We start from the raw sequence: 18,117 nt of genomic DNA on the forward strand, positions 1-18,117 counted from the left end.
CACGAACCCGTGTTCCCTGCATCGGCAGGCGGACTCTCAACCACTGCGCCACCAGGGAAGCCCCTCAATGTATTCTTACATGGCAGAGAAGGAGCTCTGATGTCTCTTCCTCTTCTTATAAAGGTACTAGTTCTACTGGATCATGGCTTCACCCTTATGACTTCATTTAACCTTAATTACCTTCTTAGAGTCCCTATCTCTAGTAAGTCACATTGTGGGTGAGGGCTTCAACATATGCATTTGGGGGAGATATAATTCAGTCCATAGCAGGAGTGGTCAAAAGCTCACCTTCTTGGTGCTCTCTCTGCCTTGGAAACATCAGTGTGATTCCATTTGAGAACAGATTGGAGAGGAAACGGGAGCAGCACAATATCTGCTTTACCAACTAATGTCTCAGAGTTGTCAAAATTTAAAAGCTCAAATATACAATTCCAGCTTGATTTGCATACTTGTCAAAGGCGATATCTATTTGAAATAGTACAGGAATTGACTTTATTCCTCCCTTCTAGGTAAACCTATGACGATTCTCATAAGGATAAAAATATAAATTTTATCATTTTCCAATTGCTGGTTTTGTAGAATATCCACATATTTTTTACAGATTGGTAAACATTTTTATAGCTATGTTGGATTTTGATTTTCTTGTAGGTATTAGAGATTTTTCAGCCTACACAATTTAATCATGATTAATAGCATGTTGTCAAAAACCAACATGCATGGCTTGTAGCAATAAAAATAATTACCGTTAGTTGCCTAAAGAGGGTAGGAAGAGTCTGAACTTTCACAAGAATTTGAGAGTTAATTTCAAAAGGGTAGCACCTTTCCAAATAGACCACATATTTGGTGAAACTGTTGCCAATAAAATATGCAAAAGCGTTCCAATTTCTTTTCTTGTTTAAGTCATGTATCATGACTAAAATTCTTCTCTGTAATTCACATTCAGTTCTCACCTGTTTTGTGTTGAATACAGCTGCATTGTGCTATAAAAGGAAATTTAGACAGGGTACCTGCTGGTGGTAGACTGTTTTTGTACCCCCTCAGTCAGAGGGGGCCATCCCTTTGGAAATCACATGGTGTCCCCTTTTCCCTTTACTTTGGCATCTTCTTGCAAATGAAAGTATGTTCATCTGAACAATGATGACTCTGGAAAAGGCAAAGAAATCAGAGATGGACCAAGCTCAGCTTTAGAGGTGTATGTGGAAGGAGGGGCAGGGCCATGAAGGTACTTTACGAGAATTAAGAAGATGCCACTTCCTCTGGTTAGATACAGCCCACCCCATGCCAGGGTGTGTGGTTTGCAGACAGAGAGAAAGCTGGATTTCAGTTCCCATTTGCCCCTTTAGGTGGGCAACTGTCTATGGTGGTCTTGGGCAGGGCCAAGTTAAGGCCTAAATTGAGGTATCAGCTTTTAGCAGTACTTGTTATTATACTTTGCACACAGTAAGTAGTTGGAAAATGATGATTATGAATGAATAGTTTAATCATCATTATATGCAGACATTACCCAATCCTTTGCAGAAAACCGTACTCCAGAATGAGTTTTCAAGTCCAGATTCTAAAAGTTTTCTATTAATCTCGCAGAAAAGCATTTAGGAGCAGCATAGTAAATTTGTAAAATCCTCCTCTTGAATAAGACGAATGATCATCTCAGACAAAAGGAATCGGTGTTATTTAGTCAGTTTTCTGATCTGTCCAAGTCTATTTGGATTTGGGATCATTTCCATTTTTGTGTAAAATTAAGTCATATTTTTCCTCTCTCAAGTCAGTTCAACAAACCTTTGTGCAAAGCCAGAGTTTAAGATGACTATTGTAGGCCCCCCTGCTCTTAGAGTATTCTTCACAACTAGAGGGGAGTTGCGACGTGTTCTTGAAGGAAAACACAATGGTTTCCCCCTTGAGTCCAGGACTGGCTACATAGTTTTCAGAGTCCCAGTGCAAAATGATAACAAGGAAGCAATGTGGTAGGGAAGTTAACCTTGACTTCCCGCCAGCCAGTGGGTGACCCCCAAGGGATCACAGCTTCTGTGCTGGGACACAGTACCTGGATCTGAGGTGAGCAGGAAGCCCTCTCCCAATCCAACCCATGCTGGGGCCCTGCCAACCCGGGGCAGGGAGAGGCACCCACTTGCCACCCCGAGGTGCTGTGAGTACAGCTACCACTCTGCATTCATGCCTGGACCACAGCTTCGGGGAATCATAGCAGATTCAGTTTTTGATCTTAGCCTTAAAGAATCTTATTTCAACAGGTCTGGAAGGGAGGAAAAGGCAATACAGGCAAAGGCTACTTCTGAAGGAAAAGCTCAGTACGAACAACCAGGCTTGTTTTAGGGAATTCTGGTCAACAGAGGGCTCTGCTGGTGAGAAACGGAGTGGGGGTGGCGCTAGAGATAAATCTAGGATGACATTCTGTTGTTCAGTAATCATTTATTAAGTGCCTACTATGTCTCAGCCCTGTGCAGCTGATATAATGTTGAGCAAGATCAGATTCGTTCTTTACTCTCATGAGGCTTACAACTAATAAAAAAAATTAGGGTCAGATTGAGGAGATTCTTGAATGTCATTTGTATAAAGAGTTTCTCTGTAGACCTGAAAATCTCTTGAATCAGAAACATTTGTCTTTTGTCTCCCCAACCTCTACTACTGCCACCTATAGTTTAAATTATTTCTTTTTCTACATTGTGTTTACTGCTGTGTTGCCCTCTCTCTTTAATGCTAAGAAATAATACATTTTTTGAATTTATTTTTTACTCCTTTCCATTCTTTATTATGAGTAATAGTGAAGACAGGAATGTGTTACTGAGACAGTCTTTGCCAGAGGTTACTTGTAGTTTGGTTGATTGGAATTCAAAGCATATTACCCACTGTTAAACTTTGCTACCCAGCCCCTAGGAACATATTTAATCCATATGTACCTGCAGTAAATACTGAAGAATATAACTGCCACATGGGAAAATGTTTCTGTAGGAAAACTCTCTCAAGGAATTCTGAGTAAATAAAGTTCGTGACTTACTGGGAACAGGTCTTTCCAGATGTAATGATGGAAGGGATTCCCTTTTGATCATTTTCCACAGCACCTCAAGCCTACTCTCTAAAGGGAAGAGTGGGAGCTAAGATTAACCCTGAGGGCTTCCCTGGTGGCGCAGTGGTTAAGAGTCCGCCTGCCGATGCAGAAAAAAAAAAAAAAAAAAAAGATTAACCCTGAGGTTAGGATGTGGGAGGAGTGAAGGACAGAAGTGTACGGGATACATAAGGCCATGGAGAGGTGGGCAGAACAGGCTTGGAGAGAGTGAAGGGTACAGAATTGGGAGACTGTGGATAACAGTGGATACCTGAAGAATTAAGGACCAAGAAATTTGGAAGAGAGGCAGAAATTAGGAGGGAGAGGGTCAACTTGGTCTTATTTCCTGTCCTGGCTGTACTAACTTTCTGCCCAGCTACTGAAAGCCATCTTGGAACCATAGCAGTTGGGTTAACAGGAGCATAAAAGAACATAGGATGTCTGAAGGCCAGGGGTACACCCCAGTTTTCCCATTTAGTTTTGTGGCCTTAGGTAACTTACTTCACTTCTCTGGGCTCTGGCTCCCTTATCTAACAAATGGGTGACACTAATGGCCTCAGGCTTATACAGTTATTTTAAGGAATAAATGAGCCTATGTGTGTGGAATATAGAATGTAAGCCCCACATGAGTAGAGAATTTGTCTTGTTCACTGCTGAATTCTCAGTGCGAGAAACAGTTCCTGGCACTCTTCAGGGGCTAAACAAATACATATAAAATTAATGAACAAATAGGAAGAGATTTGTAAGTAGATTGACATTTTAAAAAGTCTAGTCCAGGGGTTGTTCACAGCTGATTAAGCTACTCTAGTGGTTACAAAAAGTAAAGATTCTAGAACAGTGCATTTGTCTGAATTCAGATCTTAACTCTGGCACTCACCATCTCTGTAACAGTGGGAAAGTTTTGGCCTCAGTTTCTCCTTCCATGAAATTTGGGTCTAGTATTCACTATATTATGGGGTTATTGAGAAGACAAGATGAGATAATGCAAAGCATTCTTGTGCCTGGAGTATAGTAAGTGTTCAGTAAATTTAGCTGTGATGATGATGACAGCAGCGTTGCTGGTGAGGGCAGTTCTCAGATCTGCAGGCAGGTTTCAAATTACGCAGAGACAAAATCTCCCTCTGCCCCTGCTCCAAAGCTGGAGCAAGGAGCAGGTGCTCTCTCTGTGAATCTTCTCTAGCCATTTTGGAAGGGTATGTGTGGCCCCGAGTCTGGCAGGGACAGAGCTGAGCAGAGTTGTTCACAGCAAATCTGCAATGATGATCTTCTCATCTGTCTTCTAAGCTGTGGGCGGCTCCTTCTTTGGAAAGCAAGTTATAATCAGAACTTGGAACAAGCTACCCTCCAAACAATGCTCTCATTGCCTTTTCTGCCATTTAATTAATGCCAGTCTAATTTTATAGAAAGTATATAAATATGATTTATGCATATTTGTACCTATATTTTCCTGTGAGACTCACCACAAGGTACATGGCCATGTCAATCATATCCTTCTGATAAGTATCTCTGGCCTGAATACTTAACATTTATAGCCACATTTGGGGAACCTAGCAAGTAGAGGGAAGGATATTGTTTAACCTAACCTTCAAGTTATCATTGACTAGTACCAAAAGGTGAACCTCCTATTTCTTCCAGATTATATTTTTCTTTGGGAATTTAGGTAGATGTCAGCTGATAGCACTACAAAATTCCTTTTGCTAATGCTTTCCTTCCAGTTCTTGTCAGTCCAACTCAAGAAACAGACAATGGTTTGTATGCTGCCATTTGAAGGTTATGAGGACACAATCCATGCATTCTGTTTTGAAATTCATTTTTAGTGAATATAAAATTAATTTAGGCAATGACTTAAATGCACTCAAATCCTGAAAGAGTTGCATCATAACCTCTGCAGGCTTAGTAAGGACCAACTGGTTGTAGTGGAGTGACCTCGCTGAGCTTTTCTACAACTTCATTTGCACTGTGTCTGCAGGCATGTGCACTAAGGAGCTGATTTTATTAGAAGTAACTTTGAAGAACAAGTAGAAAAGCCTTTTCTTTTTACCAAACATGGATTTTAAAAGTTACACAGAAATCAGCATTGTCAAGTCACATGAAGTGCAATTATAAGCAGAAGGCTTGAAACCTGTTTTTGCTTAGAGCTTTTATTTGATTGAGCAAAAACAACAGCAATAAATTGTATTCAAAAGCATTTTTGATTCCCTTACAACAGTTTTATTACCAAGAGCAGGATCTACAAAACATCTCCCCCTTTTTCATTTGGGTCAATTGTCTATGGGCTTCCCCAAGCATCCAAATCCGTGTTTACGATTCTGAAGACAAAGGATTGTTCAGACTCTAGTGCTCGACACTTGGAACTTGGTATTATTAGACAAAAATTGAAGCACTGATTTTACCATTTTATTTTCTTAAAATCTGTGGAAATAACAGAGTATCAGAGATTAAAAAGCAAAAATGTGTCATTAAAATATTTAGCACAAACATTCCTATTTTTTCTTCCTCCTGAAATTTTCAGTTTTATCTTTTCCCTATATTCTCCTTTCTACAAAATAATACTTTTAACATTTTGAAACCCTAGGTAGTCAGGGCTTACAGTCAAGACTCAATAGGAACATAAATGTCAAAAACAGAGCAGTAAGTCGAGGACTGCATCACAGTTTACCATAAGAATAATTATTGAATGGCTTGAATAGTGGTATTTGATTTTTTTTCCTGATGTTGTCCTAACATATTAGATCTACTACCTCATTGATTCTTTCTTATCCTTTTGATAAATTACCACCCCAGAAATATATGACTTTCAGCATTTCCCAAATCCTTTGTTTAACTAATATAAAATCATATTTAGGATCTACATGACAGAGGATATGTGCCAGTTACAAAACTATCATTTTGCTTTTATGTTTTCAACAATCCCATCAGGTAAGGTAGCCAAGGCAAGTGGCAGCATCTGTCTGTGTTTTAAATGTGACGACATTGAGATGTGGACAGGTTAAATGGCTTGCTGATGGTGACCTAGTTGGTGACATGGCAGCAAGAGGAATTCATGTCTCCTGATCCCTATATATAATATTCTGTTTACTGACCTGCACAAAATGTTAATTGTCAGAGTAGACAAACCTCTAAGTAGAGGGTTGGACAATTTTGTGATGAGACAGCTATCTGTAGCAAAGGATACTAGTTCCCTTAAGTTTATTATGGCAGTCCTGGACAGCTAGCTCCCTGGACACTCTCTTGAATTAGTGTTAAGGTGTAATGGTGATTTTGGGCATGCTAGAATATAGCATCAGAGACCTGGGGAGGTCTAGGTAGTGGACTGGAATAGCTGTAGCTATTAAATATCTAGGTCATCCTTTAAAGAGGGTTGTAATATATACTGTAGCTTCTGAGTTCAGTGCTGACAGAAAGGAAAAAAAAAATCCATCTTGCTAAAATGTAGTCAGACAGCAGTTTGTCTTTCCAAAACATTATTAGGTATTATTACAGAATGTGAACACCTTTCATTCCTGACAAACAGGAAATGTATGCTGCACTACTGGTACGTCAATCAGAGTGATAGCATCAATTTTATGGTTTTTAATTCATCCCCACCTCCTGCCGAGCCTTTTGCTCATCCCAAATTATGAATCTTAAAAGGTACGTGATTAAGAAGAAAAAAAAATATGTCTCTGCCTGTGTGAACTCCTGTGTGAAGAGCTTGGAGGCAGATGTTTAAGAGATTTGTAAAGCCTGTCCTGACTTTGCAGTGACTGGACAAGTGACTTACATTACCCGCAGCTGGGAGTGCCCACTCATGCTTTCGCTTTAGTAATCTTCCAGCAAATCAAGCAAGTATATTTTTATATGCATGGCACCTTTACGTTTGTAAGGAGCAGAAAGAAAATAAGTAATGTATTAAAAGCTGTATTTGTCGGTGCATGATGCTTCAGTTACATTTTCAATTTAAGTTTTCGGTGTCTGTTTCCTTAGCAGTAGTGTTTTGTTGCGTTTTGATATATAGTCGATAATAAATATGAAGTCAGTTCTGGAGACTAGCTTTGAAGGAATCAGAGCAATCTCTCTCAAAATTCTTTTCTTTCCACCTCTTAATTATTTTCTTCAACATGTAGTGAAATGAAGAGCATCACCAGTGTCAGTAGGAAGTGAGGCTGTTTAAATAATGTGTGCATGTGCACACGTGTGCATGCGCACACACACACACACACATACACACACTCTACTTCTCAGCAGGGGGTTTGGGAGCCTGGGGTGTCTGAATCTGTCCTCCCATGCTCCTCTCTTGTTTCTGGTGAGGAGCCATTTTTCTTGTTTTTCCTATGCAGCTCCACCTGGACTCCATTTGCTGCCACAAACTCTTCAAATATCACACACTTATTTAAGATTTAGGAATGTGATCTGATAGTTGCTGATTGGAAGGTGAAGCAATAATTAGCAGTTGGTCAAGATCAATTTCCTCTACTGGTGCTGACCACAGAGGGAATGTTTCATCTTTGACAGAAAATTCTCTGCGGATAGCCCATGATCTTGGATAAGAACTTTCACGGTATGGTGGCCTCCATGTTTAAATCACTCTTGGCCATTTCACCCTTTGCTTTAACATTTTTAGTGCTTGAGTGTTTTGGCAAGAGTTCATGCGGCCTTGAAGTAACCCATGTGGCATTTGCTTGTGAAAAATTTCTCATTCTGCCTTTACCACAACTTCTTTATGATTCAGAGTTGAAGTATGCTGGTTCTCTTCCATGCAAGAAAGCAAATGTAGGAAATAAGCAAGAGCTCTTCTTTTCCTGGTGGGGCAACAGCATGAAACACAGAGTTTTGAGAGTGATGATAAGTAGCCGTGCACAAATGTGGCTGATGCAGCAGGGCCTGCCTTATAGGAAGGCAGCGCCTTGCAGAGAAGCTTTTCTTCCCACTTGAGAGGAAGGAAGTTATCGAGGATCTTGTTAAAGGAGGCTTCTGTGAGGACTTGGCCACACCTCTCTTGCTTTGCATAGGTGATATTAGCATTTGCAAAGCACGTTTACTTACTCTCTTTCACTTGCTTCCAAAGCTAGGTGTTATGTCACCATGTTGTAGGCAAGGGTGCTGAAGCTTAAGAAGGTGAGCAGCTTGTTTTAAGGTCACATAGATGGTGAACAGCAGAGCTGGAATTGAATCCGTGTTTTCTGACTCCAAATCCAGTGCTCTTTACTCTACCCTATGGTTGCTTATTATTAGAACCACCTATTTGGCACGTGTTTGTGTTTAAATTCCCAATTAGATTGTTTGAGTATGAATTTCTTAATAACAATGACATGTTTTATGACAGGGATTTGCACATGGTATACACTAAGTGAGTACTTTTGATTGAGTTAACCAGTTTTCCTCATTCTCCCTTTATGTGGTGCAGAATTTAATCATATCACAAATGTTTACAGACATTGTAAGGACTTATGTTAGATATTGGGAACACAAGGTGATTGTTATGGAGTAAATGTTTGTGTCCCCCTCCCCCCAATTCATATGTTGAAGTTTTAGCCACCTCCTGCAGTATAGCTCTATTTGGAGATGGGGCCTCTAAGGAAGTAATTAAGGTTCAATGAGGTCATAAAGGTAGAACCCTGATCTGACAGGATTAGTGTCCTTAGAAGAGACAGCAGAGAGCTAGCTCTCTCTCTGTCTTTCTCTCTCTCCTGTGTGCATGTACTGAGGAAAGGCCAAGTAAGGACAAAGCAGGAAGGCAGCAGCCTATAAGCCAGGAAGAGAGCTCTCACCAGAAACTGAATTGACTAGCACCTTGTTCTTGGACTTCGCAGTCTCCAGAACTGTGAGAAAATAAATCTCAGTTGTTTAAACCACCCAGTCTATGGTATTTTCTTATGGCAACCCAAGCCGACTAATACAGTTATTAAAACCAAATCTTATTCAAGCATCTCATTATCCTGCAGGGTAGATAGAGAACAGCCATGACATATAGGTGAGTTGAGTACATACTCATGTGCTTGGTCCCTTTGGGAATGAAACTCAAAGTTATCATCATACCACTGGGGTTAAATGCCCTCAAAGTCAAAATGGTTCAAAACATTCTGTACTTTTTAGAACTACATATAGCATTACTTGAGTTTGCATGGTCAGGGGTGAAAGTGAGAGTGTTGGCCAAAAAAACTTCAAAGAGATGATGCGAGTCGGTGTCATGAAGAGTGACTAGTTATTTTCCAGGGAATAAGGCAGAAGAAACTGCATGTTCTTCAGAGACAACAGAAGTATAAGTGAGCACAGTAGAATCCTGGATTCTGGAGACCTTAATTAGTTCATTATGGCTGGAGCTTAGGATATACATGGAGGATCTTGAAAGATGAGGTTGGAAAGATAAGAAGGAGCTAGTTCCTTATAGGTTTTCATACGTTAAGCTTAGAAATTGGACTTTAATCTGTAAGCAACATGGATGATAGGAAAGAATTTAAACCTGTGTAGTTAAACAATCAGATTTGTAGTTTAGAAATTTACATTGTATGTCCTGTGGAGATTGAACTGGAACCTAATCTTGGGGTTAGGGCTTGGGATGGGATTTCAGGGAGTGATGCTGTCATAAATTCTCTATGAAAGATTACATAAAAGGTCAGGAAGCTGCCTTTGATATTATCTCCTTAGCTAAAAGATACAGTTCAAATTTTCAACCACTTTAGAATTCGAGTAACCCTTCTTTCTTTTAATTATGGCACTGGAATGGCTCTTATTTCTAGAAAAAATAAGTGACTTTTGTTCATGTGAATGCCACACATCATGAATGACACCTATGCTCTGGTCCTCCTCAAAACCAGAGTGGCCCCAAAATGAGCAAGCCAGGGGTGTGGTGAGAAATTCAACATTCTCTGCTTCTTCTGAACACTCTCTGGTTTCATTTTTATGAGGTACCCCATTTTGCTATCCTCTTAGCTAGAGCTACTTGAATTTTCTTAATTTGATGTCTCAGAGAGCAAAGAACAAGTAAATATGTTCATTGAGCAATTATTAATTCAAGCCCTGAGCCAGGATTCATAAAATGTATAATCTCACCCTCACCTGGTCAGGGTGATTTAGACTGGAGCTAGTTGAAATATGGGAGAAAATTCATTTTTTGTGGTATGAACTGGATTTTTGTGTGTGTGCCTAACTTATGTGTTTATAACAATTGTAAAATCGCTACTCTTTGACTCTCCAGAGAGTAACTCACATGTGGAAAAGGTGGACAATTTTGTCTTGTGATAAATATGCCTTCCCCTTAGTGTTCTGTTCATTCTTTCCTCTTTAAACAAATTAAAGTATCAGTCCACTGGAGAGGGACTGTTCTCACTTTTATGTGTCACACAGAATCCTCAAAACTGACTTTACCTGTTAGTGCTAACGACAGTGATGACTGGTTGTTGTGACACCTGCACATGCCTTTCTTCCCTGGCACTTATTGTCAGTCTGGGAATTTTGTCACCCCAGTTACCCCAGAATGTTTCCTTATGACTGCATTCTTACTAGCTGTAAGTTACTCTTTTACTCAAGGGGGAACAAGGGCCAGATGGCATGCAGACATGTGCTTGAGACTGGGTGAGTCTTATTTGTTCTCTATTTCTTGTTACTTACTGTCACTCCTCAGCTAACCACACATAAGGAACCCACCCTGTGGGCTGTTCTTTTGCTGTGCATATCTGAGACATGATTATAGTAACGTGCTTTTTATTAACATTATTGTTATTATGGGTTTCTTTTTATTGTTGTTGTTTCAAATCTGCCTCATTTTTTTTTGAAAGGTGAGATATAAATAAATTCAACAATGTCAACAGGTCAGCCAGAACACAGATGTGTAAATATGACGAATTTTGTCCCCTTCTAATTAAAAAACTTGAACTTGTTCCAACAATAGTGTTATAGCTCAAAAATAATTTTATTTGGAAAATTCTCTTTTGAAAATGTCTTTAGAGCCTTTGCCTATCAATCAGAGCAGATCATCGTTCTCTGAGGGTGGGTTTGATCTTTTTTTAAAAAAAAATTCATTGAACAAGTAATTATTAGGTGCTTACTAAGTGGCAGGCAGTATACCAGGAGCAAGGAGCAAGACAGACATAGTTTCTGCCTTCAAAGACATTTAAGATCAAATCTGAGATGAATGTCTGAGCCCTGGATAATACCTTTACTGATAAGAACAAGATGTGACTGTACAGTGACAATCTTAACTGCCTCAAATGACAATTTTAAAGAAGAGATTTAAAACATTTTGAGTAATGGCAGCATCTCTGGAATAACTCAAACTACTATGTAGAAGACAAACACTGATTTTTTTTTATGCATCCAGTATAGTGCTATATAGTTTATGAAACACTTTATATATATTATGTCACTCTCTTCTCATAGGAACTCTGAATTATCAACCAGGTTTGAGTACCAGTTTCTTCTACTGTAAAATGAATGATCTCTAGGTGTCTTCTAGGTCAAAAATTCTGTCATTCTTATGTCTCTAATCCCATGCATTCATACTGTATCATGGGTCCATTACTTCAGAATAGCTCTTTGTGGTCTATTTGGCTGAGGACCTTCCAAGCAGAGGTGGGAGTCCAGTATTTTCTCCTGGGGTGGCGAGTGATGGCAGGTGGCCTGGGGCTCTTCCAGGCTGGGCATCTAGAAGTCTGGCAAGGGATGGACTGAGCTCATTTCTCAGCCACAGGGAGACTGAAGTTGAAGTACGAAGTGAGGAAGGTTCCCTGTGAGTGAGGGAGGGTCTGAAATATCAAGTTCAAAGGATCAGGCAGAGGAGAGAATCAAGACTCAAAGAAAAACATTGGCTAGATAAAGAGGTTGAAGAGGCAGAACCTAGAAACCTACCTGAAAAAACATGATTTCTTTTTATGGGTGCTTGAGAGAGAGCCCAAGAACCAGTGGAATGATAAACCCAAAAAGGAACAAAAAATTTAAGTTGGCTTTTTTTTTCTTAACATCAATCAGTGGTTGAACACTGAAAATAAAGAGAAAATGTAGCTCTGTCCTAAAACTTTACCTCATCAAATTTCCCAATCAAAAACCCATTCCTATAAGAAAATGCAGTGTTCATCAAATAGAGCATCTTGATGATTTCCAGATAGAACAAGTATTTAGAGATTGAAATGGAAATTTTTCTTTATATCTTAATCTCAACATCTTTGAGTCATCTTTGTCCATATCAGAAACAAAATACAGTGGGCTTCCCTGGTGATGCAGTGGTTGAGAGTCTGCCTGCCGATGCAGGGGACATGGGTTCAATCTCTGGTCTGGGAAGATCTCACATGCCATGGAGCAACTAAGCCCATGCGCCACAACTACTGAGTCTGAGCTCTAGAGCCAGCGAGCCACAATTGCCCATGAGCCACAACTACTAAAGCCTGCACGCCCATAGCCCATGCTCCACCACAAGAGGGGCCACCACAATGAGAAGACCGCGCACCGCAACCAAGAGTAGCCCCTGCTGGCTGCAACTAGAGAAAGCCCATGCGCAGCAGCGAAGACCCAACACAGGCAAAATTTTTTTAAACAATTAAAAAAATACAAGTCCAGTTATTAAGTAGATCTGAAAATCTCTCTTCTGAAAAGATGTATACACAGTTAGTAAAAATTCAGAAGTTTTATTTTAATACCTTGCTGCTCATCCCAGAAAAGTTAAGTGGAGTATTAGAATGTGTCATAGTCATACTAAGAGATAAAAGGAGGCTTTGGTGGCTTTGACTACACACACACACACACACACACACACACACACACACACACACACACACAGTGTGGATGCGGGGGAAATTGTGAGAGCATCTCCAGGAGCAATGGATATGACAGGCCCCTTTGCAGAAACTTTGTTTTGGGACCACCATTTCAACTCATTTTCACCACCATGTCCAAAGTTCCTACCTGTGTTCTCCTAGCACTGCTTACCCATGGGCACAGCAGATTGTTCCAGGTGGGATGAAGATACAGTGGATAAAATTATGTACAAATCATGGGTGTAAAAAAGCTGCTAGTTTTCTAGTTTTCTACTTCTAGTTTTGTGTCGTTTTTACCTCTAGGCACATTTAGTAGCAGTATTTCAAACTCATCCAAAGTTTGATTTCGCTTGTTTTCCTGTTTATTTTTCAGTCTTTTTCTGGAAGTTTTCTAAGGATCTAGGTGTTTTGCTAGTCAGCCATCTTCCAGAATGTCAACACCAATAAGTCTGCTCACACAGTCCTTTTTGTTTTGCTGTTGTTGTTGTTTTCTCTCCCTGAACAAATTTATAGCATTAGGTCACACTTTATCGAGAAGCTTTATTTTTCCATCTGCTCTCCATTTTTGCTCTATTATTAGGCTATGCTTCTGGTATTCTGATCCCACTTCATTTCCAGGACCCTTGTTGATGTCAGTGGGGAACCTAGGCAGGAAGGAGGGCATAATCCTTGGCTGGTCTCCACAGGCTGTTTTGGGAAAAGCGTCTGGTCTCCTTGAGGTGGGACTTCCGTAGGATGGACCCCTGTTAATTTCCTACAGACGGTAGCTTCTGCATCGTATTTAATGCAACCGCTGGTACAGGATGATATACTTGCTCAACCACCCAAATATATTGACTTTCTGTTAAAAGGCTTTTAACATAAATTTTAGGAGATTAACAAAATACATCACAGACTGTTGCTGAGAATACAGGCTTTTAAACTACGTTTCTCCTCCATTGATTTTAGTTAATATATTTTCACCACCCCCTTATTTTACTGTACCTTTTAATTTGTTATTCATTTGTTTGAAACCAGAACTCTGCTGAGGCGCTCTGGACCCACAGGAACTGAAATAGTTTGCCTTCATTATCTGGTAGACCTGCTCGAGTCTGTAGTCCCTGACAGAAACCACAAGACTGTACAAACTGGCAACTGTGGGTTTGTCTGTTCTCTATTGATTCTATTTCTGGAAAAAAAACACGAACCAATGGGTGAGCCATGTGACTGTACAACTGACCCAAAGCTCCCATCAGAATGGGGATGGAGACCTTTTGCAGACAGATCGTAATGGGACCTCGACACTTTTCTGTTTGCTTCTTAACCATGGCCTTTGAAAGCTTTGACTTAGAAGTTTAGCTCCTTGTATTCTGGAATGTGAAACTGCTATAGAATATTAATATTCTATAGCATGTTATTTAAATTTGGTCATATTGTCCCAAATATATAATAAAAAACATGATATAACTTTGCTTATAAAGTATCTTTGTTCTTTCTTCCAACATGAGAATTACAAGACAACTCCACCCAAAGACTTCAGAAGAAAACAATACACACGTACCTTTCAGACTGTGAAACTGCAACTGCTGTAGTGTTTATTTTTCTTGTGCTTTGGTACTGACACTAAATATCAATATTCGAGTAAATAGAATGCATGACTTCTATGCAGTATGGCCTAATGAGAGAGTTCTGGTCTTGGCTCTAACAAGCTATGTGTCCTTAATCTTCTCACTCCTTCTCCATTACATGTGAGCTGACCAGATGATCTCTAAGATCTAGTTCTAAGATTCGGTGTGAATAAAAGCCCTTGATAACACCAGAGAGATGCAGGTAGGGGAGAACACATCCTATTAAACAGACACACATAAACACGCACATACTCAACAGAAAAACCAAAATAGCTCCCCTCTTCTCCTCCCCCAACAATGACAATGCAGCCATCTGTTGGACGTTCCATTTCACTTAGCAGCTGCTCTCAGATACAGAAATCTGCATTCCTCCCGCTCGTGCTGGTATGCATGCAGCATGTGTGGGTACTAGCATTTGACTCTCCCACCCAAAGGAATGGCTTTCATTGAATAAAAATGATCACAGAAGGGTTCCTTACTCTCCCATCACATAAAATGCCGTTTTCCTGATAATAGGCATTGGAGCTATCTCTGCTCCCCTGTGTATTAAAATAAATCCTCTTATAGATATTTACATCAAACAATCATCTAAAAATTGAAGAGGGCAACCAGAAAAAGGCTTCAGTGAAACTCCTGTCTTGTCAGAAACTTCCGCTTTGAAGGAGCGTGGGAGAGGTTGGAATGTAAAGCTCCATCTTACTTCTATTTTGTTAATACCCCCAACATTGCACTTAAGCTCTGAGAAATGAATATTGTACTAAAGGGAACCAGGAAGCTTTTAAAAGCAGTATTAATCTTACCATCAAATTAAATGAAAAAATATAATAGGAATCTCCAAAGGGGACAGAAAAGTGAAGTCCTTTAAATCCTTCACCCCCACCCCCTTGCCCCTTCTCCAGGCTGAATTTTGTCTTCTGTGTGGTAGATTGTATAAAGTGGTATATCATTTAAAAAGATGCACTTGGGGATTCCCTGGTGGCGCAGTGGTTGAGAGTCCGCCTGCTGATGCAGGGGACGCAGATTCGTGCCCCGGTCCGGGAAGATCCCACATGCTGCGGAGCGGCTGGGCCTGTGAGCCATGGCCTCTGAGCCTGCGCATCCAGAGCCTGTGCTCTGCAACGGGAGAGGCCACAACAGTGAGCGGCCCGCGTACCGCAAAAAAAAAAAAAGATGCACTTGGGTTGGAGGTTGGGAGGAGCTGCAGTTATAAACAACAACAAAAAGGGGTCCTACAAGCAAGGCAGACAGAGAACCTTGGGTAAAATTGGATCTGCTTTTGAGTACATAATTTAGGACATTTGTTACAAGATTACTGTGGTTTTCTATAAATGTTAGTTTGCTGTATTATTTTCCATGAACTACTTTTCCAAAATGCAGAATATTTTGCCCCCAAAACATGGAAGCACTAAAGCTCAGATGAGGCACTGATTCATGAGTAGTCACCCAGAAACAGCTGGTCAGCCATCTGCAGCCCCAGAGTCCTTTTATTTTTACTTTGTTCAGCTAATTCTGTATGTAGAGGGGAAGAAGATGCATCAATCCTGAGAGAAGAGTGTGGCTCGTGTAACAAAATGATGACTGACTGCTGCCTGAGACTGGTATCTGGTGGCCTGATGTGCTGATTTGGAGGGCAGCACTTCTCCTATGTGCATTAGGCTCTCAACTCTTTACTACATGTGCATTATTTTCTGTACATCCTGCTCTTTGGGAAAAGGAAAGAAATGATGATATGCCATTGATTGTTTTGTGGGAATTGTTCCAGATTAGAGCACCCTCGAGAGTCATAACCAGTCTTTTCAAGGCCGGCAGAAGAGCCTGCAGAAACAAGGACAGGTCTTCAGGCCTGCGAGTCTGTTCGCTCATCCCTCAAGGGCCCGCTGAATTAGACCTTTTAACTGCCCTAGATTCTGTGGTCAAAAAATGTTGGGGATAAAGGCAGTATTTGACACAGTTTAAAAGATACACCATGATTCAATGCCATAATCATATGAAACCAAAATGCTGAGTAAATATTTAGATAGTGCTCTTTTAGCTTACATTTTGACATTACTATCGTAAAACTGTGGACAATTCAAGCAGAATAGCCTTTTGCCTCCCAGAATGGGTAAGGGGGCCTTGTTGACAGAAGGTAGATGGCTACATTATCCCTTCCTTGTGTTACCCAAGGCAGTTCATACAGATGACAGAGCCAGATGACTGTGTGGGAAGGAAAATGCTCTTCCAGTTCTAGAAAGAAGGCTCTTAGGTGCACAGGTGTATGCTGCTTACAGGTAACCGTAATTATAGTTTAAACAGATTCCTTGGTGTCTCTGGAGACCACTTTTTGGCACACCTTTTAACATTTTCCTTGAATCATCAAAATCTTTAACCCATTCCCCCCAAAAACATGGGTATATGTGTGTGTACACACACATACACAGTGCATATGTATGTATATCTTCCTTGTTTGATTGAATTTCTTAATTGAAGTATAGTTGATTTACAATGTTCTGTTTCAGGTGCACAGCAAAGTGCTTCAGTTATACATACATAGATATCTAGTTTTTTCAGATATTTTTCCCATATTGAGTATGGTTCCCTGTGCTATGCAGTAGGTCCTTGTTGGTTATCTATTTTATATGTAGTAGCGTGTATATGTTCATCTCAAACTCCTAATTTATCCCTCCCCCTGTCTTTCCCCTTTGGTAACTATGAGTTTGTTTTTTATGTCTGTGGGTCTATTTCTGTTTTATATGTAAGTTCATTTTTTTCTTTTTTTTTTTTTTTTTTAGATTCCACATATAAGCGATATCTTATGATATTTGTCTTTCTCTGTCTGGCTCACTTCACTTAGTATGATAATCTCTATATTTTTATTTTGGCTTGTTTTCACTAAGTTTTTTAGTTTCCTTAATGACTTACATAACTACACTGCAAGATAAATCTTAATTTTTACAGATAAAAGGTAGAGAAGATAAGCTTTTACTGCTACATTTAACCTATGTGGCATTAACCCAAGACATAATTTACTGACCACCTCTAATTTTTTCTGGTGTACAACCATGAAAAGGCTCTAGGACAGTTGACTAGAACAAAAGACAAATGCACCTTTAATTGATAAGGCATACAGTTTTTAAAAAGAATCTAAAAACCGTCTGTACTGTGAACTTTTGTGTCTCTTATTCACTCCTGTTTACTCTGCTATTCAGTCCAAATAAAGGTTGTTTCCACCTCAGCAACACAAAAATCACATGGACTATCCTTCAGGCTGTCAGTCAGAGGAAAGATATACATATGCCCAAAGTATACGCTTGTGCTTGTTCACAGTGTTATTTGGGGAAAATATGTTGCATGTTCTCCTGGCTCTCCTAGTTTTACATTTTGAATTAATGCAATTTATTCTAATTTATGACAACTGTTTTAAAAGCTTGTTCTCCATTTTCCCATTTATAAAGAAGTTATTTACACAGGGGGAAAAGCAGGAGGGAAAGTGGATTCCTCTGCATGGTCAGGTGGAAGAATCAAGTGGACTCTGTCTTGGAGTCAGCATTGTGCTCTAGGGCTGATTGTAACACTCTTTTCTGCCACTTTGGGGATAGGAATGAAATTATGAGAACCTTTATTCTGCTTCTTGAAGAAAGTCTTATACAACTGAGTTAATTATCTCTCCCTCCTCTCTTGTTCTCTCTTCCTGTATTTATATAGCAGCTATCACCATAGTACCTACACACATTGATAGGAGTGC

Source organism: Neophocaena asiaeorientalis, unplaced genomic scaffold, assembly GCF_003031525.2.
Source record: "Neophocaena asiaeorientalis asiaeorientalis breed wild unplaced genomic scaffold, Neophocaena_asiaeorientalis_V1.1 scaffold184, whole genome shotgun sequence".
Classification (NCBI taxonomy): domain Eukaryota; kingdom Metazoa; phylum Chordata; class Mammalia; order Artiodactyla; family Phocoenidae; genus Neophocaena; species Neophocaena asiaeorientalis.